The 27,358-nt window shown below is 41.6% G+C and overlaps 1 protein-coding gene across 1 annotated transcript in view; it reads right to left on the reverse strand.

Moving 5' to 3' along the window:
- Positions 1-25,778, reverse strand: part of LOC128735700 (protein abrupt) — a 108,567-nt gene extending 82,789 nt beyond the window's left edge. The window contains exon 1 of the mRNA XM_053830187.1: positions 24,684-25,778. The gene's annotated coding sequence lies outside the window, so the exon portion shown is untranslated. The remainder of the gene's footprint in view (positions 1-24,683) is intronic.
- Positions 25,779-27,358: the final 1,580 nt, after the last annotated feature.

The following is a 27,358-nucleotide window of genomic DNA, read 5'->3' on the forward strand; positions in this document are numbered from 1 at the left end:
GTCTCGTCGTTTTTCCTCTCTCGTTCACATTTTTTGTCTGCTACTTCTACTCGTTTCACCCCTTTTTAGCTTCTGATTTGTTTATTCTTGTTTCTCGCTTCTCTATTTCGTTTTACCTCTTCCATTTTAGCTCAGTATCAGCTCGTTTTTTTCTCTTTTCGTCTTATCCTTTGTTTTCTAGGTTTTTGTTTTCCTTTTTCATTCTTTCCTTTCCGTTTTTCTCTTTATTCTGTTTTTTTTTTTCTTTATGTTTTTTTTTTCTTTCTATTCCACGTTTTATTGTACCGTTTTTCTTCGTTTGCTGTCTCTTTTTTTTGTATTAAAGCAGAGGAGCGTTTACGCATTTAAACTATACCACACCCATGTATTAATTAGTCTCAGATCTAGTTTTTGTCCTACCAGTCGAAGCATTCCATCTTTCGCACACATACGCTCCCCCGTGCCTCGACGACGGTAGGCACCAGACTGTTAGCTTCTACAGAATGCAGTCGATAACAGTCTATCTTCTCGTGTAGAAGCAAAGGGCAGTCATATTACAAATAATAACCGTCACCGGGGGAGCGTATGTGTGCTAATCGAGAAATTCCGGGTTGGAGTCCCAGTGCCACGAGCTAAACCCAATATATTTTTAGCCGCAGATCGAAAACTTGCCCAGTATTCAGTCTAACATTTTTCGCACCGCTCCTCTGCTTTAATGTATCTTTTTTCCTAATTTTTAGTACTAGTTCTGCATCTTTGTTCCTCATTTATTTTCATTCCCGTTTTTCATTATTTCTCTTTCCTTTTTCCTATTTTCGTTTCCAGTTATCATCTGTTTCTAACCCTTTTTATCCCATTTTTCGTGTTCTTTTTGATCACATTTCGTCCATTTTTGACCCCCTTTTTTCCTTTTGCTTTCAAGTTTTCCTTTTTTTATCTCCGGTTTTTCGTCTCTTTCTCTCTTATTTTACCATTTTTTGTCTCCCAGTTGGCTTTGAGACACGACGATCGTTCGGATCCTGACCGGAAGGGGCTGTAAGAGTCAATAGGATCGTATTACTAGCCCCGCAATTGTCCTGTACTCTAACAGCTGGCTACGAAATATGTCCAACACAAGAAAAAGCAAGTTTAGATACAAAAGCGGAATGCATTTCAGCCATGATTAGCGTATTTTTGTTGTTCTCTTCCTTATTTCGTTTTTCGTCTTCCATTTTTGCTCAGTTTCAGGCCAGTTTTTTCTCTTTTCGTCTCATCTTTTGTTTCCTGTCTTTACTAAACCTTTTTTCTATTTTTCTTTTTTTTTGTGTTCTGTATTTCTTCTTATAATGTTCTGTTGTTCCTCCTTTTCTGACATGTGCCGTTTTTTTCATTGATATTCTTTCCCGTTTTACATCATTTCTCTTCCCTTTTCCTTTTCTTTTTTGTTTCCAATGTTCGTCTTTTTCCTAACTCTTTTTATCGCCTTTTTTCCGTCTTTCTTCTTAGTCTGTTCCGTCTTTTCTTTTTTAGATATCCCGTTTTGTGTTCTTTTCGGTCACGTTTAATCCATTTTTGGTCCTCTATTTTCCCTTTGCTTTCCGATTTTCCTTTTTTATCTACCGTTTTTCGTTTTTCTGTTCCATTTCGTTTTGTTTGTTCAGTTCTTCCTCTTATTATGTCCTGCTCTTTCCCCCTTTTATGACATGTTCCGTTTATGTTTTCTTAATTTCCTTCCCTGTTTTTCATCATTCATCATTCCCTTTTTCCTGTTTCTTGTTTCCAGTGTTAGTTTTTTCTTACTCTTTTCATCCCCTTTCATTCTCGTTTTTCGTCGTCTGTTCCATTTTTTCTCTTTTGGATGTCCCCTTTTTTTGTTCTGTTCGGTTGCGTTTAATCTATTTTTGGTCCCCATTTTTCCCTTTGCTTTCCGGTTTTCTTTTTTTATCTCCCGCTTTTCGTTTTTCTTCTCTTTTCTTTTTTTTGTCCCCATTTCTCATCCTATTCCCACAATTTTCCCATCTCTCTGTATCTTCTTTTTCCTCACCTGCTCTATCGGGGCTCCTGTTCCCCTTTTGCTTCTTTTTGCTTCTGGTTTCTCTTATTTTTTGTGGTGTTTTTCTTTTCTTGTCACGTTTTCCCCAGTCCCCTCTCTCGTGCTCGTTTTTTCTGCCTGCTATTTCTTTCCGCTTTATCACTTCTCAGCCCTGATTTATTTATTTGTTATTTGTCTTCTTTTTCTGTGCTCCGTTCTTCCTCTTATTATGTCCTGTTTTTCCTCATTTTGCTTTCTTGTCTCACTTATTTTCTTTCTCGTTTTTCATCAATTCTCTTCCTTTTTTCCTGTTTTCGTTTCCAGTTTTCATCTTATTCTACCTTTTTTTGCCACTCTCCTTCCCATTTTTCGTCTTCGTTTGGTCCGTTTTTCCTCTTTTAGATGCCCCGTTTTTTGTTATGTTCGGTCATGTTTAATCAGTTTTTGGTCCCCTTTTTTCCATTCGCGGAATTTAATATTACTAATAAACTTGATAAGCAAAACCACCAGGTTGGATATCAAAGAAAAATTTCACAATCATTTTAATTAATGGGTCTGTTTTTCCTGTTTTTGAGTTAATGAGATGGAAAATTAAGACAAAAAAGAAGTCTCAATTTCCCATCTCTTTCCTTCTTCATATCGTTTAACCTCTCTTTCTCGTTTCCCTCTCTTCGATTTTCCTTTGCCTCTTTCGTTATGCTTCTTTTCACCTTCAGTTACTCTTGTTTTTGGTTGTTTTTCCTTTTTTGTCTCGTTTTCCTTGCGCTTTTCTCTTTCGTGCTCATTTTTTATACCCTCTATTTCTTCGTTCCCGTCTTTTGTTTTCCCGTTTTCCCTTTTTTCAGTCTTAATTTTCTTATTCCTGTCTTGTTTTTTTGTTTTCTGTCCGGTTAACTCTGCAAATTTCCTCTTTGTCTGCTCTCTTTTCTCGAATTGAGGGCAGCATCCCGTATTTCCTCCTTTTACATTCTGTTTTTTCTTTTATTTTTTCCGTTTTTCTTCTTTTTTCTCTCGTTCTCTCGTTTTTATGCTCATTCTCTACTTTTTTGCCTCGTTTTTTCCCTTTTCTCTCCCGTTTTCTACTTTTACACTTTTTTTTTATGTTTCTGTTCTGGTTTTTCCTCCCATTTGGTCACAATTTTTCGTTCATTTTTCTTCTTTTCTTGCTCTATCCCGTCGCGTTTGTCGCGTTTTCCTCTGTACTCTTTCCTATTCCTTCCTCAAGCAGAAACACTAGGAGATGGACTACCTCTAGATCCATCAGTAATCCAGTTGTGAATATGTTAATAAAATTTACTAGCATTATCATAAGAAACTGTTTGCTCTATGCTATTTGTTTCATGCGATTTAAATTTTTGAAATATTTAAAAATAGTTTTGGACATAACTCCTATAAAGGAACAACATCTCCCCCCCCCCCTTCAACCATAAAAGAACTGCAAAAAATATCATGAAAATAGCGGAAATTTGCAAACAAAAAAAAGTATTTTCCGACTTTTCCTTGGTGCTTTCCACCATCTGCCCCGAAGCCTATGGCCTCTTCCTGGTTCTCTGCTGAAAATAGTTCTAGCTACTCTTTTGTCGGGCATTCTGGCCAAGTGCCCAGCCCCCTGCAGCCTGCCACATTGTACCACCTTTACGATGTCAGCATATTTGTATACTTGAGATTTGAATTAGGCGTCAGCCACACCCACCAAACCCCAAGCACTCGTCAGTCAGCTTCCCTTAGGGTCCATGATTCTTGTCTACCGGGAAGACTGTTCTGTAGAGCGCCAGTTTTTGCGCCCAACTGCACCTCGACACCGACACCATTTGGACTCCCACGTTCCCTGCCAACAACCATGTACCATGTCGGTTTGGCGGTGTTAACAGTAAGCCCCAATCTCGCTGCTTTCCGTTCGAAAGGCCTAAGGGCGTCTTCCACTGCTCTTCGGTTGATTTCGATGATTCGACGTCATCCGCAATACCAAGAAGCATGTGAGACTTCGTGATGGAAGTACTGTTTCTTTCCGTTGGATGTTGAATAGCAGAACAGTTAGAGAGTGCATCCGCTTGCTTCAGTCCAAGCAACGTCACCGTCTGCCCCAGCTCATTCCGTTTGACTGAATCGTACGCCGCCTTAAAGAGCACATCACAGCCACTTTCCAACATCAAGCAAAGCAAAGCCTAGATGCTACATTCCGTTATCGAAACTTGACCTTCTGTTTTTATACGACAGACCTCGCAGCCAGCTGTTAGAGTGCAGGACAATTGCAGGGCCAGTTGCTACGATCTACGATTGACTCTAACAGCCTCTCCCAGTCTCCCAGTATTCGAACATACGACGATCTCAATTAATTTTGGAGGCCAATATATTACTAAACATCTATACAAAATTTGATTTGCTGCTTTTGAGCAGTTTTTACGTTATAGACATTTGAAAAAACCATATTTTTTTAGACAAAATGCCTGTAGCTTCGGAACCGAAGGAGATAGCAACTTGATTCCTTCGAACAAAATGTGCATTTTCCATGCGTGTGAAAGTGCTTAGAAGGCATGATTTGTCAGAAATAAACACGAAAGAAGATATAAAGGAAAAACGGATTTTTTAGGTCCACCAACTTTAAATAGCTCCTGCCCATCAACCATAAGAGATAGAACTTTCATTTCTTTAGCAAAGTTACCTCAAATTTAATGTTCTTTAACTTTGCTGAATATTTTATTTAGCTAACTTAAGCCATAAAAAAGGTTTATATTTTGCACTCGCTTACTATGACGGTCACCCTAATGTCATATACACCAAAAAATGCGGAAGTTAAAATAACAAATTTACTCCGAAGATACTATCTGCCTAGGACTAACGGTTTTAGCGTAATTACTACGCATCTAATGTTTACCATCCGACAAATCATGCAAAAATGTCGGAAATACAACGTGCCCACGCATCACATCTTTATTGATTTCAAAGCAGCATACGGTACAGTCGATCGAGACCAGCCAATTGCAGAGAATGCACGAACACGGTTTTCCGGATCAACCGACGCGATTGATCAGAGCTACAATTGATCGAGTGATGTGTTTCGTGAGCATCTCGGGGACACTCTCGAGTCCCTTTGAGACAACATCACTCTTGAGGGGGTGATCCGACGGACGGGAATCGAAATGAGAGGCACGATTTTAACCAAGGATAGTCAACCTCTAGTTTTTAAAGATGACCTTGATATCATAGCCTGGAACTTTGAGTCGGCGGAGGCAATCTACGCCAGACTGAAAGCGGAATCTAGAAGGATTGGGCTAAATTGAAATGGGTTCAGAAAAAACTACTATTATCAGCTGCTTTAATTTGATCAAACAATTGGTTTGAAATGCAGCAAGAATCTGGTAGAAAAATGGCCAAAATAGACATCACATAAATTGCTGCACTGCACGAAAATTACCTGGAGAATAACTGAGCTAGGAAGTACTACCCCACCCGCCATATTCACCAGACTTTGCGTCCAATGAGGAACTTTTTCTGAAGCTTCGAACTATTTTGTTTCGTTTTTGCCGGCTTATTCAGCGCTATTCCGCCGAGGTACTTGTTCAGGAATTTGTCCTAAAAGTGTTGAAATACGTCGCTCTTCATAAGGGTGTTGAAGAGTTTCCTTCTTTTACTCAGTCCGCTGTAATTCAATGGTTCTAGACTTGTACTCAAAATTGAACAATTTTGAACAAAAAAAACTGTGGAATGGATTCTGATTACAGTTCAAATATTAACTGCAAATAGAATAGGGAGGTGTCTGTTGAGTAGGGCGGGGTGCCTTGGTAATCGAAGTTACCTTAAATTCTAGTACTTTTGTCGATTTTTCACTCAGGATTGTTTTGTTTTCACTCAAAAAATAGTATAAAGTAGTTGATACCAGAATATTATCATTTTCTCATCCATCTTTCGAACCTCTTAACAAATGAACAATAATCTGCTTGAATGAACAATGAACACGAAATAACTTCACCAAACAAACCCTTAGCAACGGCTCCTTTGATTGCCAAGCGCAAATCGGTAATTAACCGAGGGACCCACAGATGTGCGAGCAATTACATATCGATTATTTAGATTCCAACGAAATAATCTTTTTCAGCGATTTGCTTGTTTGTTGGAATTTCAAAACCAAAAAAAAAAGCCATAGCGCGCTACATAGCCATCAAAAGTGCAAGGATATTTTCGCATCATTCACGGTGTAAAACCACAGCGAATTTGCGCTTTCGAGTCACGTACGTACCACCACAAGACAAGACGCAAACGCAAAAAAATAATAATAATAATGAGGAATGTCAGTGTGCTTACTTCAGTAACAATGAGAGGAGAAAAAAAAGCAGCAAATTGTATTATATTGAAAAATAAGCAAAAAATTACGAGGTTAATAGCTATATTCGAGGGAACTGAATAAAAAAAAACAGACGAACACTCACACTAGCCAGCCAGCCAGCCGCTCTCGGGTCGGCTCAGCACTTATTTTGAATATCGCGTCAGCAGAGCCCCCCCGAAAAAAAACACAGCTGAAGGAGACAAAAAAAACGGTTGTTGTTTTTTTTTCTTATTTCAATTCTTTCCTTTTTGCGCGAGTCAAATTGTTGTACAAAAGACCCTCCTCTCTAATAATAAACCATCCGTCGCGAGAAGAGTGGCCCCATCAATCCGTGCTTTGCTTTATAGTCCGGGTTCTCCGAGAAATTGGTTTTTGACGGTCCGCGTTCCCTCGCGAAGGTCACGTTCCCCCCTCCCGTTCGCTAATCCCCATGACATTCTTGTTGTTTTTTGTTGTTGTTGCTTCAACTCTTTCTTCGTCGTCGTAACTCCAGAAAAACGAAAAGCTAAAACGATTTTTTGATTATGATTAATTTAGTTTAATACAAGTTGGAAGGGAACAAGAAAATAACGAAAAAAAAAAATCGTTCGATTTGCTGTCCAAATCGAGCCGGAATTACGCATGACTTTGAGTTTTTACACATTTTTTTTCTCTTCTCATCCACCACTCATCATCATCATCGTCGTCGGGGCTGACGTTTTCCCCCCGAAATATCCAGGTCTAGTGGTTTTCAATTCAAAGTCTGTGGCTGGTGGTGATCACAGTAAACTGTCAAAGACGTGTGAGGTTAGGTTTGGTTTGGGTTGGTGAGAGCGAAAAGGAAAATATCATCATCCATTGCCCCGCGCAACGCGCACCGCGCGCTAGAGAGCTTCAATTATCACTTTTTTTTCGGGTGCAAAGCTTTCAACGCGCGAGGCCTGCTATGACCGAGCGACTTTTCAACCGGGGACTTGACTCCAATCTCGAACGAACGAACGAACGAAAGATTTGAACGAAGCAATTTGGTAACTACTTCTTAGGGGATGTGAAAAGTAGACAACAACAAAAAAAAACTTACACCTCTTTGTTATCTGTTTTTTTCGGTGAAAACTTAATATTTATTTATTTATTTTTCCATAATGAAACGTTCCATAAGGAAACTAGCCAAGAAAGCCAAAATTTCCGAAAAATCCAAACGAAGAATCATCATATTAGAACGTGAAAACCATCGAGCAATCACTATTCTCAACGCCGCACAGTGGTCCAAAAGGGTGAAAAGCCGAACTCTTTTCCTAGTGTCTTTTGTGCTTTCATTTGATCATTTATGGTCTTCAGCACTTTTGTTCGTATGAATATGCCCCTTAATTTAAAGCTGTCAAAAGTTCGTCATCGTTTACTTTAATGAAAACAAAAAAAAATAACTTTTTTGTGTTAGGAAATATAGACATAGTTTCTTCGGTAAAGTTGTAAATATTGTAAAAACAAGCAATTTTGCTGAAGAAATAAAATTTCTATCTTTATCGAGTGCTGAACTATAGGGCATATTCTTTAAAACTTCTTTAAAGATTGGTTTTTCATACTTAGCTTTTGTTAGTTGCATTTTATAAGTATATAATGTTTTAGGCAATTATCGTAGCACTCAAAATGCACGTTTTTGCAGAAGACCGCAAATCTCTAGGACTTTGTCTTTGATAACTTTGTAAGGAAAGGTCATAGAGATTTGCAACCTTTTGCAGAAACATGTGTTTTAAGTCTTTCAATAATCGCCTAGAGCCATATACTCTTGTAAAATGCAACCAACATACGCTAAATATGAAAAACTTATTTTTAATGAATTTTCAAAGAAAATGCTCTACAGCTCTGCACTCGACAGAGATAGAAATGTCATTTCTTAAGCAAAGTTGTTTACCTTTATATTTTCCATAACTTTGCGTAAGAAACCATGTGAAACCAAAAAAATGGACGTGCATGGAGCCTTTAGCGAATGCGAAACACATAAAACGTATGCTTGCCGTACTCTCATTTGGGTGGTTGGCGACAAGCGGAACCCATACAAGTCTATAGTACTCGACTTAAGCTTTGAGATGAAGCACTGATTTCATAAATCCGCTTGCCCCCGTTTCACCCCATGGGCTCGTGAAGCTAAGGAAATTGAAAGCTTGAGTATGCGATAACTCAGCAAGTAAAGGTCCAAGAGATTTGCGGTCTTCTGCAAAAACGTGTATTTTGAGAGCTCCGATAATTGGCCTAGAACCATGTATTCTTGTAAAATGCAACTAACAAAAGGCAATCATGAAAAACCAATTTTTAAATAAGTTTTAAAGAATATGCCCTCTAGTTCGGCACTCGATAAAGATAGAAATTTTATTTCTTAAGCAAAGTTAATTGTTTTTACAATATTTACAACTTTTCCGAAGAAACTATGTCTATATTTCCTAACACAAAAAAGTTATTTTTTTGTTTTCATTATAGTAAGCGAGGCCGAACTTTTGACAGCTTTAGATTAAAGGGGATACGAATAAAAGTGCTGAAAACCATAAATGGAGGAAAAAATTCCAGCTTTAAAGGCGGTTTTGTGGACGGGCGATCAACAACGAACCAAATCTTTGTACTGCGACAGATCCTCCAAGAATGTCGCGAATAGCAAATCTCTACGCACCACCTATTCATAGATTTCCAAGCCGCTTACGATACTATCGACCGTGAAATGCCATGGAAAATTTAGGACGAAAACGGCTTTTCTGAGAAGGCAATGATGCATGGTGTGTTCGGTGCCGTAAACATGCAGGGAACTTCGACAAGACGATAGTATTTCCTGTCTCCTGTTCAACATCAAGCTAGAAGGTGTTCAATAAAGTTAGCAAATTAATCGCGGGTTTCGCTCACGACGCTGAAGAACGTTTCAGGACCAAACTGAAACGCGAAGCGGTGAAGGCTGGGTTAGTGGTAAATACATCTAAAAAGTATCTGCTAGCAGGAGGAATCGAGCGTTAGCGCGCTCGCATAGATCCACAACCAGAGTGCAAAATCCGAGTTCCAGATTTAGAGTGCAAACCCGAGGTCGAAAGCCAGTGGCTGAGTACTCAAACTTTGGATCCATCATTTAAAATTCATAATCGAAACCCAGAATCAAAGATCAAATGCAGGGTCCAAATATGAAAAGATCGAATCCATCGTCCAAATCTGAAATCCTGAATCCATAATTCAAATTTAAAATTCAAAACCAAAGGCAAAGTGTATAGTCTAAATCTAGAATCCGACTCGGATTCCAAATTTTGAGCGCAGATCTAGGATTCAATACAAGTCCAAAATAAAAATTCTAAACCCGAATTTAGGATTCAAATTATGATTCTATGTCGATCTCAAATTCAGATTCCGCAGACGCAACTAAATGTAATCCAGATCCATTTCAAATACAATCAAAAATCAATTCAAATGCATTTTAAATCCAAGTCAAATCCGAATGGAGACCATAGTAATAGCCCTACTCTAAAATCCAATTACAAAGTTCAAATCTTTAGAGTCGAAATTCAAATGAAAGGAAGAGTGAACACTCAAATTTTACATCTAGACCTTGAATTCAGAGCTTAAATCTAAATTGCAAAGTCATGTTCGTACCCCAAATCGAAAATCCGAATCCAGCGTCTGAGTCCGAATTAAACTGAGAACAAATTCTTAGATTCTAAACGTTGAGGTCGAATCCAGATTGAAATCTGGAATACAAATTCCATATTCAGTGTCCAGGTTTCAAATCCAGAGCCTAAATCCATAGTACGAATCTAAAATCCTAATCAAAAGACCAAATTCATAGTCCACATCCGAGGCCCAAGTCCAAAGCCTAAATCCAGAGTCCAAATTTCATGCCTAAGACAATCTAAGATCCAAATCCAGAGGTCGAATCGAGATTTTAAATCAAAACTCTAACCTCAAAGTTCAAATTCAGTGTCCAAATTCTGAATTCGAGCGTAGAATCTGAACCCAGATTTAAAACTTTGAGCCCGGATCCAGGGTCAAAACTCAGATTCTATAAAGCGTGACTTACGGTTAATTTAAACGGCAGATTTCGCATCCATCTGTGAGAGTACAGAACAATTGCGGGGCTGCTGTGTGCTACCATCCTATTGATTCGCGCAGCTTCTCTCAGTCGAGATTCGAACTTGCGACGACTGACTTGTTTGTTAGACCAGTGTCGTATCTGGAGGTTAACAAGGAGACTCAGATTCCTTAACGGTTTTAACTTTAGAGCGCAAAATCTAGGATCCGAAATCAGATCCTCCAAAAAATGCAGTATCTAAATCTAGATTCCAAATCCACAGTCAAAATTAGAGTATAAATTCGCAGTTCGAATCTAGAGAACTAATAAACATTGAATTAAGAATCCCAGATTGAATGTTTCTCAGAGACCCCACCATACCGAGTTCAAATCCAATTTAAAACTATATTGGATTGCAATTGAATGCAATTGGAAACCAAAGCAAATTCAACCCAAATTTCATCCAAATCTATTCTTGGTTCTGTCCAAATCCTTACCTAATCCACGGCAAGAGTGCAATTCCAAACTCCAGCCTACAGTTCAAATAAAAAGCTCAACTTCAGAGTGCAGTTCAAAATCAAAACTCACAGAATCACAGAATCAAAACTTTGAGTTTTAATTCAGGGTCCAAACCAGATTCAGACCTCTCAAATCTAAAGTCCAAATTCAGAGTTCCAATCCAGTGTCTAAATACAGAGACCGACTTCTCAGTCCAACTCCAAAATCCAAATTCAGCAGTCAATATTAGAGCCCAAATTGAAATAGAAATCCAAATTCAGAAACCAAAAATAGAGCGCAACTTCCCAGTCTACGTTTTGAGTCCGAATTCGGGAGGTAAACTTAGGTTTCACATCCAAACTTCGTATCTAGAGCACAAATGTATATTCTAAAACCAAATTTCAAGTCCAAATCCAAAGCCCAACTCCAAGTTTAAAGTTCCAAATCCAAAGATCCAAATGCAGAATTCAAATCGACTTCGAATCCACAGCACAATTCTAACCAAAACCAAATTCCTAGCACAAATGTTGAAGCCAAGTGTTGGGACCAAATTCAGAGTCCGAATCCGGTGCCCAAACTCGAATTTCCTGTCCAGATTTAGAATGCAGACCTCAAATCTAGAGTCCAAAATCTAGCTGAATCTGAATCTAGCTTAAATCTTTAAGCACAATATCAAACCCGGAGCAAATTCGGAGTCCAAAATTTGGAGCTCGAATTAACAGCATTTATGAACTCAGCAAGCTGAAGGTGATTTTCCATGTAAAATTGGCCGCTGGCTGCGGTGCCCCAATTTCAAATCTCTTTTTTTGCATATTAAAGAGGAGAAAATTTGCCATCGATTAGTTGAACTTCATTTTTCTGTAAGAATAATAGTACTCTAGATATTTGAGAATTTGTTCACAACAAAACAAAAAAGAACGCATTTTTTTGGAATAATTTCAACTTTATCAAAGGTTTTAGACATGATTAACGCATTTCAAAAATTTCAGGTGGTTTCAGGAAGGTGATTTTGATACCGTGCGAGAGCCGGGTGCTGAATATTTTTGCGACATTTCAATTCAAAAGAAATTAAATTTCGTGACATGGACGCGATAAACAAAAACAATATTTACCAACTATTTGTTGGTTCAAATGTCCAAGGTTATACCGCCTTTAACGGTAAACACAAAAGAAACAGAGATGAAAGAGAGAGAGTGCTATTGCCTAGCTAAGTAAATTTTTGGTTGCGCAAAATTGGGTTGTTTTCAATATGTACAATATGCGTTACCAAGCAACGACATTTGTTGTATTCAACAGGGAAACATGGACAGTTTCAAGCATATTTTCACACATGACGCATGATGAAACACTAGCGCCAACTTCTGATTTTTATTTTCACTAGAGGCGGTATCCTATACAGTCTTCACACTCTGCTTTATGCTGTCTATGAACAAACGCCATTCAGCTGGGTCATTGGGCTCACCAAATAGCCCCTTTACATCCAAACAGTAACTTCGAATAGCCTCTTTATATCCAAACACTAACAAGTATTGTCTTAATTGGCATAACATTTATCGAATTGCTTGTCATGATCTATATAAATGGATACGCAAATGGAAACGCAGTTTGCAATGAAGCAGTGAAATTAACCGGGGTTGTAAAAATATAGTTTCCACAGGCGTAACAGAGTTTCTGTGGATTATTTTCACGTTTAAACTCATGCTTTCTTACGCTCATTTTTCTTACGGTTCTTACTATTTTCACAATTCTTACTATTCAGAATTCAATCACTCTTCAAGCATGATCATGAGCATGATATTCAAATGCGCAAATATTACTGTTTTAGTAAAATGGTCATAACTTCCACAATTTTCAACCGATTGTTATCATTAACCCCATGATTTCTTTGTTTTTTTATCAGCCTTTAAGACCCACATGAAATGAAATTTTTGAAATGCGTTAATCTTGTCTAAAACCTTTGATAAAGTTGAAATTATTCCAAAAAGATGCGTTCTTTTTTGTTTTGTTGTGAACAAATTCTCAAATATCCACAGTACTATTATTCTTATAGAAAAATGAAGTTCAACTAATCGATAGCAAATTTTCTCCTCTTTAATATGGAAAAAAGGGATTTGAAATTGGTGCACCGCAGCCGGAAAAATTTGTGTTTATGTGCATGTACTTTCTATCTTTAAGCAAAATTTCAACTTTAATTCATATCTCAAAAACTATCCTACTTTAAATTTTTCTGACCGCATTTTCGGATTCAGCGGCCAATTTTACATAAAAAATCACCTTCAGCTTACTGAGTTCACGCTTTTTGCTCTATTTTGTTAACTAGTTTAATCAAAGTCCGCGTTAAAGGATCAAATCCACAGTTTAATGATCCACCGTCCAAATCGAATCAATACTGGACCTGTTTACCACACTAAATGAATGGAGGGTTTTCCCAGCATCCAATCCAATTGCACACTGAAATCATCTTCCGTCAGAGTTAAGAGAGGGAGGAGATATACACACGGTTTCTTCAGCAAAGTTATCGAAACCATAAAAACAAGCAAGTTTGCTGAAGAAATGAAATTTGTACCTCCACCGGGTATGAAATGGAGACGAGAAAGCGACCAACATAGCTTTTGCCAGCCCAAGCTCCTACCTAGCGCCTCCACGTGGCCATACCCGGTAATACTTTATTGAGTAGCTAAGCTAGGAGGTGCGATGCCGCGTGGTTCCCACGGTGGTAAGAAAAAATTAAATTAGTTATTGGATATTAGATGATGGAAACTGACGCAATTATTTTTCATTCGAAGGATTGATGGTGAGATTGTTCTATTTTTCCCAAATATGCTTCATTTCATTTTATTTTTAATATTTTATCCATATCGTATATTACTGGGTACAAGAACACCTATGAAGATTGCGTGAGTTTTTGCGCATACTCTTGAAGTAGGTGGTCAACTAACGTACCCATTTCTACAATCGTAAGGACATGGCCAGGTGTATGTTGTACTTACGGGTACATCATATCAGCCACCTATGATGTGTACGGTTGTCTATGCTATGCTATGCTATGCTAAATGAAATTTCTATCTCCACCGCGTGCAGGGTTATGGAGCAGCTTCTTAGGAAGTTCCTTTGAAATTTGTTCATCATACATAACTTTTGTTAGTTGCATTTTGGAAGAATACATTGTTTAAGGCGACTATCGAAGCACTCAAAACACACGTTTCTGCAGAAGACCGCAAATTCTATGACCTTTCCTTGCAACCTTATCGCATATTTCGTGTTGGAGCAGGAAAAACATACGAACGTCGTAGCTACTACGTCGTAGTGCCTACCTTGCGTTTCGCAAAACGCTACGATCAAGAAGTATATGTCGCCGTACGAAACTGATAATGTACAAAACAATCCTTATTAGACCGGTAGTTCTTTATGGACTTGAAGCCCTGACGCCTCCCACAGAGGACATATGCGCTCTTGGCGTGTTTGAGCGGAAGGTGCTGCTGCGGACGATATTTGACGGAGTACAAACTGAAAGCGGAGAGTGGCGGCTGCCGGCGTTTTGTTTTGAGCAGTAAAACTGCTTTTGAAATCCCAGAAATCGATGACGTGCGTTTGAAATTTCAGAATCCTCAAATCCTGATCCCAGAATCGCAATCCTATGTGCAGATTACAATACACTTTCCACTATTTTTGCAATATGTTCCAGAGAAAATCTAGACTGCTTGCTCGAAACTGCTCGAAATAGTCTTCGTGCAGTTTACAGTTGTTCGTTCGCTCTATCGAACGTAGCAGGCCGCGCGTAGATTGGCGGCGCATCACTCATCTCTTGAACAGCCGGCCTCACGACACATTTTAAGTGTCATTTTGTGTCGAACAAAGTGATTACACATCACGGTTGTGACTGTGACTGTGTCACACTAGTAGTACCGACGTATCTATTACGTTGATTACATAAAATTTTAATACCCGCCACAAGATTTTCGTACGTACCTACGGAACTGCTGAATGGAGGATGGATTTTCCACAACACTGTTTTTTTTCGGGTGTATTTCCCATCCGAACGCCAATTGCACCCCGTCCCGGGGTGCATTATTCAGTACGTTGTTTTTTTGCTGATTTTTCCGATGTGTGTAATCGACTGGGGATTTCTCATACCTACCCCCGCTCTGCGAACGCATTCCACTGTCCTAATATGTACGTTTTCTTTCCACAATCGAGCGAGCGAGCGAGACGCAGCAGGCCGCGATTCTCGCGATTCTTTGTCCGTTCACAGAATTGCAATTTGTTGTGCTTGATTCGTCGGAAGATGTTATCTTTTGTTTACTCAACCAACGTGTGTTCTGTCTTTGTTGCGACCAGCAGCAGTGTCTGCCGTTTGAGTCAGCTTTTTTTGATTGTAAGTTTTTGCTTTCGTGAAATAGATTATTACTCATCATCATCATCATCGCCGAAAGAAAGGTGTAAGTTATGTAAATTTTAATCGGAAGAATTTTAATAACTGGGTCACACCTCTACTGCCGGTTGACTCCGATTCCGATGAGCTGTCACTGGTCATCATAAATTTATCTTACCGTCAATCACAGCTCCGCGAGCTCCGCTCGACTCGCAGCGATGGTTCCGTTCCGTCCTCGGAGCTGCACACTTTTTGAGGCTAATCGATAATTGTTATAATTAACAGAATGTTTTTGCTTCTTTCTCTTTCCGTTTCGCCGTGTGCTCAGTTTGTCGCTGCGGCTTCGTCGTACGGACAATCGAATCGAATCGAATCGAATGGTCTAATTTTTTGCTTCCCTTTGTTATGGTGTTATCTATGTAGGTATGTCCGTCCGTCCGCGATGATTTGGTTCGGTTCGGTCGCTTGATGCGATAAAGAATAGTCTTTTCCGTTGTGTGCTGAGCAGCACTTCCGGAGCTGAGAGCAAAAAACTGGTAGGAAAATTTCAAAAATGTTTTTTGAGTTTGAATAAACTGCAAAAAAAAAACAGAAAATTTTCCAATTTTTCCAGAAAACAATTTTCGCTTTGCTTTTATCAAAGCAACCGGCGGCGGCGCCACGCAGGAGGAAATCGATTCGACGAAAGAGTGACGACAACGACGACGACGACGACGCTTTGTTGTTGCCTTTTCTCTTCACTGAGTTTTCGCTGACTCACACCCAACCTACTGCGGCGCGTCCTTCTTTTTTGCTTCTTCGCTTTCTTCTTTTTCGATCGCGCGCTGATAGCGCGAAGCAGCCAGCAGCTTCTGTTCGTAATAAAAATGTGAAAAAAAAAACAATAAAAGGAATGTATCTTCTTCCTACCCGGTCCCGGGTCCCCCGCACCACGGGTGCGGTTACTTCTTCGCACACCATAGAAAATTGATACACGTTGATCGAAAATTTCATTGTAGGTCAAACGAATACGGAAACCCGCTGAATCCCCAGAAGAAGAAAAAAAGACGATCGACCCTTCCAGCACCAGCAGGCGTTGGTAAGCGTAACCGAACGGAAGACTGAACTGTCATTAAGGAGATGGAGCGCCATCCCATATCCCATCGTAGGTAAAGGTATAGGTAGTAGTAGGCTAGTGCAAAAATGCAAACAGCACGCGTCGTCGTCGTCATCATCTTCCTTCGTTCGTTCGTTCGTTCGTGCGCCGGTGATCCGTCCGCGTCCGTGTGCACGGACGGGGCGTAATGAATCGATTAGGACCAGACCAGAGCAGACCAGACCGGGCCCGGTCTGGTCTGGAAGTGCTTTTTAAAATCCTCGCATCAACGTGCTGCTACCGTATAATTTGATGCCCCATTCTGACTGACTGACGGTCGACGGACGGTGTGGCCTGGACCTTTGGTATTTTTTTTTGCCTTATTTTTTCTGATTTTTTCCTTCTATTTCGACTTTACCGTGGTGGTATATTTTATTTTCGATTGACTCCGAGCGCACAAGGTGGCAATTAAGGGGTCGCTTAATGCTGCTGCGCACCGGAGACTACTTATTTGGTGCAGGGCTTACTTACACCTCGCGGACTGGCGTCGTTCTGTTTTTGGCTGTGGTGGAATCGATTTGTGACGCCAGGCCGCGGTAGCTTTTCGGGTCAGCCAGACGACGGTGCGGTGGCCGTTGTCTGTCATTAGAATTTTAAGGCTCAATGGGAACGGAAATGAGGGGAAAATCTCTCGCACTGTTAAAGGTCACGATCGATCGACTGGTCGAACTCGAAAGTGGGCTAACTTCCTAACGGGAATCGTTTTTTTTTCTTTTGAAAGGTCATCAAAAGACAAAGGATAGTTGTCATTCTAACGTGGCTTTAGTTACGTCTTCAGTTACTTTCACGTTATTTTGCACAAGCACATTATCAAACAACCGAATAAATGAGTCTAATCATCATTAGCTTCGGGGAGAGAGGCTTGCACACAGAAAAAAAAACAAGAAACATGGACATTAGCAGCGAAAACAATTCCATAAACAGTTGAGTTGAGAAGTTGGGAAAGACCGAGGCCATCACGTCACAACACAAAGTATTGTGACAGACCCGCTCGCTTCGCTGCTGCTGCTGCTGCTATTAGAGAAGCATAGTAGGCCGTGCACTCGCCAAGTTTGAGAGCCACCACACAACACAATACCTACTTGGCTAGGTTAGGTTAGTCATATTAGTAGCAAAACAACAACAACAAAAAACTGTCAATCCTTCTCCTGCCATCTGCCGCTCTCGGTATTTTTCGTCTGCCTTGAAGCCATCATCAAAATGTGGGTACTTTGGTGGAGCGAGCAGAGAAGCACACGAAAAAAAAACGTCTATCCAAAACAGCTCCTTTTACGGACTGGAGACGAAGACAGCAGCAATTCCGACGAGACCAAGTGTGGTGAAGGGCGGCAGTAATTGCGCCTCTACCGTGATGGTACAGTAACCGCTGTTGGTACGTAATTTAAAGTCGTCGCCGAGTGTAATCACGTGACCCGGTCCGGGTCCGGGGAACCATTCGGTGGTTGGAGGTATGCAAGATGAGAACAAAAAAATAAGTTTCAAATCCGTCACGGTTGTGATTGTCGGAAAATGTGTTTTTTAGTATACCACTAAAACTTATTTAACTTATTAGCTTATTAAGTACCCATACAGGTTGTTAAAGTAGGTAACATCTTTTTGCACACGAACATAATTTGTCACAATTTGCCGTAGAAACAAGAACACACGTTATGGCAGAACGTTATAATCATAGGTGAAAACAAGTTTAAAACAGTCAAGCAACTACGCTCGATGGTTAGTTCGTAATGCCCTCTCCAGTCCGGAGCGAAGAAGTTGTACATCAGTTGAGGCACTTGGTCTGAGCGGCAGATAATTACCCAGAAGGAGGCACTGAAGAAACATTCTACCGGCAAAATGCGACATCGTGGTCATAATGGATGACGTGACCTACTTGGCGGCGCAGGACGACAACGATTCATTGGCTGGGAACCGGGTGCTTTACGTCCCCCATCAAGGAGGTAAGCGATCATCCACCAGCTGCGACCGTAGGTGTCCTCGGAGAAGTTCCTTAAAAAAGTATTCTACATCTGTTGATATTTTCATACAATTAGATATTAAGGGGATAACACATTAACTTTTATAGGAACTAGATAGCATGTTCATGTGTTCGGCAAAGTTGTAGATCTTGGAATTTCATTAAACTTTGCTGAAGATGCTAAGTATCTGCATCATATGGTTTGCGAGATATAATTGTACGGTTGGTAAACGGCTAGATAATGCGGAATATAGACCCCATAGTGGTCGTTAGCCTCTTATCCAGCAACTCCGATCCCGACCTCCTCGTGGTACCAGCCGGAATACGAGCAACCTTAGCGGAGATCGGGTAACCAACCCCGGTGGAAACTAAGGTCGTATACTAACCGGGAAGGAGGTATAGTGCGTCTCGGCACTATGAGATGGCAGCCCCATCGCGAGACTCGGTAGTGTTGCCCCAGTACGGCTACACACCTAAACTAAACTTAAACTAACAACATTCAAGCATATTCGGAGCGGAATATTCGGCATCGACCTAGGCGACGAAATAAGGACGACGAATGGAGACTCGGGACTTGGAACTGCAGATCGCTAAATTTCGCAGGTTGCGAGCGGGTGCTGATTGAACAGCTGGAACCCCGCAAACTCGGCATCGTAGCTCTGCATGAAATCTGTCGCAAAGGAGAGAAGGTATGGAAGATCCGTGGCGGAAAGGCCCAGTTTTACCAGAGCGGTGGCGCTACCAACGAACTGGGAACGGGCTTTGTAGTGCTGGGCGGAATGCAGGATCGCGTGATAGATTGGAAGGCGATCAACGAGAGAATGTGTGTATTGAGGATAAAGGGCCGTTTCTTCAATTATAGCATCATTAACGTGCACTGCCCGCACGAAGGTAGACCCGACGATGAGAAAGAAGCGTTCTACGCGAGGCTGGAGGCTACGTACGACAGCTGCTCGTCACGGGACATCAAGATCGTCATCGGGGATATGAACGCCCAGGTCGGTAGGGAAGAAATGTATAGACCGGTGGTAGGACCCCATAGCCTGCACACCGACACAAACGATAACGGCCAACGATGTATAAACTTCGCAGCTTCCCGAGGCCTGGTGATCCGAAGTACCTTTTTCCCGCGCAAGGATATCCACAAAGCCACCTGGAGATCACCTGACCAACGTACAATGAACCAAATTGACCACGTTCTCATAGAGGGCCGGTTCTTCTCTAACATCACGAACGTACGCTCCCGTCGGGGTGCGGATATTGATTCTGACCATTACCTAGTAGCAGTACATGTGCGCTCAAAGCTGTCCACCGGATACCGGACACGTCAAAGCCGCCCTCCTCGGCTGAACATCAGGCAGCTAGATAACCCACAAGCTGCCGAGAACTACGCGCGAGTACTGAATGAGGCACTGCCTTCTTCCGAGGAGTTAGGTGCTTCAAACCTCGAAGACGGTTGGGGCAGAATACGCTCGGCCATCGGAGAGGCCGCTACCGCGGCACTAGGTATTGGGCCTCGGAGTACACAAAATGATTGGTTTGATGGGGAATGCCAACAAGCGGTGGATGAGAAAAAAAATGCTTGGAAAAATTATCTAAGTATTGCCACTAGAGAGAACCTGGCCAAGTACCGACGAGCTAGGAACCAGTTGACCACGATCCTGAGGAGGAAAAAGCGCCAAAAGGAGGACAGAGATCGTGAGGAATTAGAACAACTATTCCGAGCTAATGACACGCGCAAGTTTTATGAGAAGGTGAACCAAACTCGGAAGGGCTACACACCGAAACCTGACATGTGTAGGGACGAGGGAGGGAATCTAATTACAAACGAGCGCGAGGTGGTCGACAGGTGGAAGCAGTTCTTCGATGAACACCTCAATGGCGAAGTCGCAGAAGGAGGCGGAACGGAAATTAACCTAGGAGCGCCCATGGAAGATAGTGATGTCCTAGCACCTGATCTCCAAGAAGTCAAACGAGAAATCAGGCTGCTGAAGACCAATAAAGCCGCTGGGAAGGACCGCCTACCGGCAGAGCTTTATAAACATGGCGGGGAAACGCTAGCAAAGGCTCTACACTGGGTTATTTGGAGGATTTGGGAGGAGGAAAAGCTACCGGAGGAATGGATGGAAGGAGTGGTTTGTCCCATCTACAAAAAGGGTGATCGGCTAGACTGCTGCAACTATCGTGGTATTACGCTGGTAAACGCCGCCTACAAGGTACTCTCCCAGATCCTGTTACGCCGGCTGTCACCGATAGCACAAGGTTTCGTAGGGAATTATCAGGCGGGTTTCATGGGGGCTCGCGCAACTACGGACCAAATGTTTACTATCCGACAGATCTTGCAGAAATGTCGGGAGTACAACGTGCCCACGCATCACATCTTTATCGATTTCAAAGCAGCATACGATACAGTCGATCGAGACAAGCTATGGCAGATAATGCACGAATACGGTTTTCCGGACAAACTGACGCGACTGATCAGAGCTACATTGGATCGAGTGATGTGTTTCGTACGCATCTCTGGGACACTCTCGAGTCCCTTCGAGACGCGACGAGGGTTGAGACAAGGTGACGGTCTATCCTGCATGCTGTTCAACATCGCTCTTGAGGGGGTGATCCGACGAGCGGGCATTGAAACGAGAGGCACGATTTTTACCAAGAGTAGCCAACTTCTAGGCTTTGCAGATGACTTCGATATCATTGCCAGGAACTTTGCGACGGCGGAGGCAATCTACGCCAGACTGAAAGCGGAGTCTAGGAGAATTGGGCTAAAAATAAATGCGTCGAAGACCAAATACATGAAAGGAAGAGGCTCAAAGGAAACAAATGCGCGCCTCCCACGGACGGTAACCGTTGACGGCGACGAACTAGAAGTGGTAGAAGAGTTCGTGTATTTGGGATCGCTGGTGACCGCGGACAACAACACTAGTAAGGAGATCCAGCGGCGCATCCAAGCGGGAAATCGGGCCTACTTTGCCCTTCGCAAAACGCTGCGATCAGGAAGCATACGCCGCCGCACGAAGCTAACAATGTACAAAACCATTATTAGACCGGTAGTTCTTTATGGACTTGAAGCCGTGACGCTGCTTACGGAGGACATACGCGCCCTTGCCGTGTTTGAGCGGAAAGTGCTGCGGACGATATTTGGCGGAGTACAAACTGAAAGCGGAGAGTGGCGGACGCGTATGAATCACGAGCTACAGGCACTGCTTGGGGAGACTCCCATCGTACATCTAGCGAAAGTTAGCAGGCTACGGTGGGCCGGACACGTCGTAAGGATGCCGGACGACAGTGCGACGAAAATGGTCCTCTTCAACAACCCCACCGGCACCAGGAACAGGGGGGCCCAACGTGCACGATGGCTCGACCAGGTCGAAAGCGATTTGCGACTTCTGAGACGACTAGGAAATTGGCGACGAGTGGCCCAAGACCGAGTTGAATGGAGACGAGTGCTTGAAACAGCACGAGCCACCCCGGCTCTATGCTGCTGAAGAAGAAGAAGAAGAAATTGTACCACGTTTCATCATAGTCATAATCTTTGAATTATGAGATGAATTATGAAGAGCGCCTGCTAAATCAAGGGAGGCAATTAGTGAAATTTCTTCCGCTCCTAAAGACCTTTCTAGTTTTCTTACAACCGTATGTAGTACAGTTGATGAAAATTTGCTTTCTTGATGTGCATCTTGATATTTGTTCAAAGGGTTTCGGGCAAAATGTGTTGACGTTATATGCTCATCCACAGCTTATGCTCATCAGTAGCTTTTTACATCGTTTCCAGCAAAACAGGCGATTTTGGGTTGGTGTTCGGGAGGGATAGTAAAACGCGGCAGCTCAGTTTGGCGCAGGATCGATAACTGACCCTCGCCCCTAGAGTAACTAAGTCGCTAAACTGGATTTTTACGCTGCAATGGGATTTGCATGGGAGTTGGATTTGAATTAAAGTTGGATATGATTTAGTTTGCACTTGACTTGGATTTGGATTGAACTTCTACTGGATTTAGACGCAGAATTTGAATTTGTTCTGGATTTTGACTCAGAATTTGCATTCTGGAATCAAAATCAAATTCAAACGCTGGCTTTTGATTCAATTTTCAGTGTCCTCTATATTCTCTATTTCCTACTACCATGCAAAAGAAAATTTAATTTATTTTGAAGAAACATGATTTTTGAACAGCTTCACAGTGTCGAAACTGTGGCATTATTTATATTCTTTAATTCAACTACTATGTTTTATTGATAAATACGTATTTCACGTCTCGACGTGAGACCTTCATCAGTATCTAACTAACTTAGACTGTGTGTGGAATAGCAGCTTACAGTCCCCTATTTAAACCGAATAGGGATTGTGGGCAATCCAGTGGGTACGCAAAAAGCCGGTAGTAGCAATATCCCAAAAAACACATTTTAATTACCTACTAGGTAAAAAAGCGGTAAAATGTTACTACCAGTTTGATTATTTAGAAGATTGGATGGATTTTCTTTAAAAATTTCAAGATATTCGGCAACATCCAGTTTCCAAATATTATTGACAGGGCGAAGAAGGTTAATGTTTTCAGAAGTAATGGGAAAAAATGTGCTCGGCTACTTTGGATTTGGAGTGGTAAAATTGGCTCTCCTGTAGTTCTTTCCTAGCTTTTGTTACTTCTAAAACATGCTCCTCGGATCGGATTCCAAAATTTCTTTTTTTTTGCCCGATATAAATCTTATCACAGTGACCAACCACATGCACTTTTGTAGACTCCTGCTTTGTTCAATTTATCGATAGGATCTTTTGTGGATCCTAATCGTGTTTGGAGCTGGTTATTTCCACTAGTGAGGGCGATATCCATTCCATACTTTTTAAGTTTAGTATGAAGCTGATCATACACGCTCAAATCAACATTAGATAATAAATAATCTTCGGAACCTAAAATACACAACATGTTAACAATATTATATAATTATGTAATTAGTTTACCAAATCTTACAATCAAGCTACAAGTTGTCAGACTGTCTCATTTACTGAGGGAAAATATTTTTGAGAATACTAGTGAAAGCTTCCTGTCATCTACGTTTTGAACTCAACATTATTTATAGTAACACGAGTCATTATTTCATGTAAGGAAACACTCGTGCGGCGGAAGAATCGATTCGGTAGCGGAGGGAGACAGAGAAATTTCTGCATAATTCGAGAACTAATCAAGCAAATGGAATCAAATTTGGCATGTGAGGGTTTTTTTTGGAAGCAGGATTTTTTTCCTATGGTGGTTCGAGAACGAGACCCTTCGTCCCTTTGGACGAAGAAGGGCTCTCCCGCAAATGAAACATAAATTTCCACATAGGACTCGAGAACTAATCAAGCAAATGGAACCAAATTTGGTATTTGAGGGTTTTTAGAAACAGGATTTTGGTTTTGAATTAGACTAGAATTATCCACATTCAAGTTGAATTTCCAGACAAAGATGCTTTCTTAGAGCGCCCAATTGTTTACCGTTTCTATCCGGATATTATCGAAACGTAGAACGCGTCTCACCACAGCCTTTTAAAGTTCACAACATGTAAAGAACAAACTGCAAGAGGTTAAGTTGAAAGAATAATTTTCCTCTTGTTAGGCACGTGCCGTCGCAGCGCAACAATCCACCTTTGATATTTGCAAAACAAAATAAAAAAGAAAAAACAAAGGACTACTTGGATTGACTTTTCATTGCATTCTTTCGTTTGACGCTTTTTTTTTATCTGAGTGAACGCTGTTGCTATGATAACTACTTTCGCAGAGGTTAATGTGAGGAAAGGAGAAGGAAAAGTAGCATTTGTTTTCACTCACCGTTCGAACCAGTGGAACCAGGTTTGTGTTAGATTTTGAAAATCTAATTCAAACTCTTTCCATCATTGAGCTATCTCGAACGACTGAACAGTTTGAATTTGAATAAAATTCCCAGAAAAAAAGAGGGAAGGGTACCCTTAAACCTAAAAACCTAGTACATATGTATAAGTATAAGTAAAAACCGGAGCAAAGTTCAACTCGGAGGCAAAAACCGTCCGGACGATCCGACCCGGACGGACGGGTAAAGAAGCAGGAAAAACGATTCAAATTACCACAGGGAATGTGGCAGAGGAAAAATCGATACTTCGTAAACTTTTCCTGTCCCCTTGGATGGCTTGGGTGGGATGGTGGAACGGAATGTGGAAGGAGGAATTTTCCTAGAGTGAGTGGATTCCTTATTTTACGAGATTCATTTTGAAAATTAGTTCTGTGCTGCTGGTGCTTATATGTAAAATAAAAAGATAACATCGATTTGATGTTCGTTTTTGTTTTTCCCCCCGGAAAGCAAGTCTCCAAAAGAATTTTTCAAACCACAAACGTGCCCATTGTTTACATTCGCTAATTGAGGTTCTGTAGAGGTTCAACGACTTACCCGAAAAATTCCAGTTCCAGTTCCTCCTCTCTCACCGCGCCCGCGGTGTCTTTGTCTCCGTCTCCGTCTGTCCACTCGCTTGTTATTAGCTGCGTTTCAAGTCCGCGTCCTGCTCACCTCTGCTGACGGAGTGTGACGACGCTGCTAAACCAACCAACACAGAAGAGTGACTTCGCGCGCGGCTTGCTTTGCTTTTTCTTATCAACGAACGGCCAGAAACGAACAACAAGAACAACGAAACGGCGATGACGTCTATTTGTTGTCGGTTTGGTTTAGCCGAGGGGCGTTCCAATTGCAAACTCACTTCAGCTGAACACAACACAAAACAAAACACCGCACAAATCGGTTCGCTTATCAGTGGAAGAGTGTTCGGACACAGCGGAATCAATATCACCGTCAATCGATCTTTGAGTTTTGCGCGTTTCACGTTTGCTTGCTTGCTGTTTCGGTTTTCTGGAAAACCGGGACTCCCCACTGAATTCAGTTTTTTTCAGCGTTCCAGTACGAACCACGGAACGTGCTTATATTTCTGCCACTTAACAAGTTGCTGATATTTTCCGCGAACTGAAAACACTTGCCTTCGTTTTTTTCTGCTTCGTCTGAATTAAACAAAAAAAAAGAACTACACAAACACGCCTTTTGTTCTTCCCTTCTCTCTTCAATGCTAATGACTCGTGGAAAATACTTTGATTTTTTTGTTGTTGTTGCTGTTGTATCAATCACCAGCTGCTGCACACTTGCCTTGTGGAGAAGAGTAAAGTAAGTAAAGTTGTTTTTCCTCCCAACAAACAAGATAGGGGTACAATGGGATTTTTTCCGCACTCGATTGTTCGATTCTCACGCGCGCCCGGTTGGGTGGTAGGTGGCAGGCGCTGGGAGGACGCTTTTTGGGCAGCTGTTCGATTGCAATCACTTGCTAGGCTAGACAGACGTCGACTCACCCCCTTTTTCACCACACCGAACCAAACGATAGCAGCGATAAACGAGTTCCCCCACGTGCTCTTCCGAGAAAGGTGCCACTTGTCGCGCCACACTACTCGGTACTCGCGTGTGTGTGTCGTCGTCGTCGTTCACTCAAGCAACAGGAAAACAACAATTCCGAAAAAATGCGTTATCAGCGCAAAACACAAAAACGCAATTTCCAGCGAATTGAAAATAATATCGAATGACTCAGGAAATTTCCTCACTTTTTACTACCAACACACGGCTTGCTGTGATTTGCTGAACACAAACGTCGTCGGCGACGACGGCGAAGCGAACAAACGCACGGGGAAAAAAACTAAAATAATTTTTATGTAGCAATTCCTGGAAAGCCAGAACCTGCACGGGAGATTCTAATCCACGCCACAATAATTATTACTACTGAAAGTGTTTGTTTTATTCGTTTTTCTTCAACTCTGTCAGCTCGATTCCACAACCAACCTTGGTTGGTTTGCTTGGTTCGGTTACTAGTTACTAGTAGGCTATTACACTAACTAAAACGATCGCGCGCGCACACTCTGTGAAAAGGGCACCGTTTTCGTCGCTGGCTGTTTTCGAAATGTGACGAACGGAACGAGAAACGACCGCTCGCGGTCGGTCGGACGGATTCACGTTCTTTCCGCGCGTCCCGCGCGCACCGCTGCTGCAGCAGGCAGCAGCAACAGCAGGGCAAAACGAACGAGACGAAAAATAATGTTCTTTTTTTGTTGCTGCTGCTGCTGCTGCTGCAATTTCCTCTCTCCCATTGAATCTCGCACACACACGCGACTAAACGCGTGTGTGTAAGTGCAGAAGGTTTTTTGTTATTGTTTGCTTCTCGCTTGCGCCTGCGGCGCCGTACCATCACGGTATCGCCCTTTCGTTCGGAACGAAATTAAAGGGAGAACAAATGATGTTGTGTGGGAACTGCAGAGAATAAAGAGCGCACAAAAAACGTGCTTTTTTGCGCCGCTGCTCTTTGGTCTTCGCATGCAAACGTTGATGGGTGTATGCGTCTTCTCTCATTCTCACACACACCTTTGATCGTCAGCGCAGTTTCGATTGATAACAAAAACTGCTGTTTGAACGCGACTGCTTTATTATTTACTTCAAGAAGCGCTTTTAGAAATAAATGAATGAATGAATGAATGAAGGAATGAATGAGTGGGGTGCATTCCGAACCGACCGGTTCGTGAGAGCGTGAGTGAATTTCGCTTTGTGGAACTTTTTCCGGTTTTTCTTGCGCTTGATAGGGGTGCTCAGGTTGGGTTTCTCGTCATGTCTTTTTAATTTCAATTAGCTTTTTGAAGTCGAAGTATTGATTTCAATTAAAAAAACTACAAGGTATACAGCCCTAAGGATTGTACGAAAGGGTGACGTAGGATTATATCAGCTCATTAGATCAAAGACTAATGTAACCTGCATTTCTGGCATATGTATGTTTATAAGAATCTGTAAGTGCCATTAAGAGAAAAAGTAAAATATTCAGATTCAATTCTTCATTGAATACAATGGTGGCTTTGAAAATACGTGGCCGGGGGTTCATAAGTACAACGCCTGCAACTATTGAGATATAGAGATTTCTTTTAAAAATCACTTGTGTGCATCATAAAGGTTGAAATACTAATTAATGACCAGCCCAGAGATTATTGTATCAAATATGATTATGCGTAGCATGACATATTTCAATAATCTTACTTCAACTCCCTTGTGGC

Source organism: Sabethes cyaneus, chromosome 1, assembly GCF_943734655.1.
Source record: "Sabethes cyaneus chromosome 1, idSabCyanKW18_F2, whole genome shotgun sequence".
NCBI lineage: Eukaryota > Metazoa > Arthropoda > Insecta > Diptera > Culicidae > Sabethes > Sabethes cyaneus.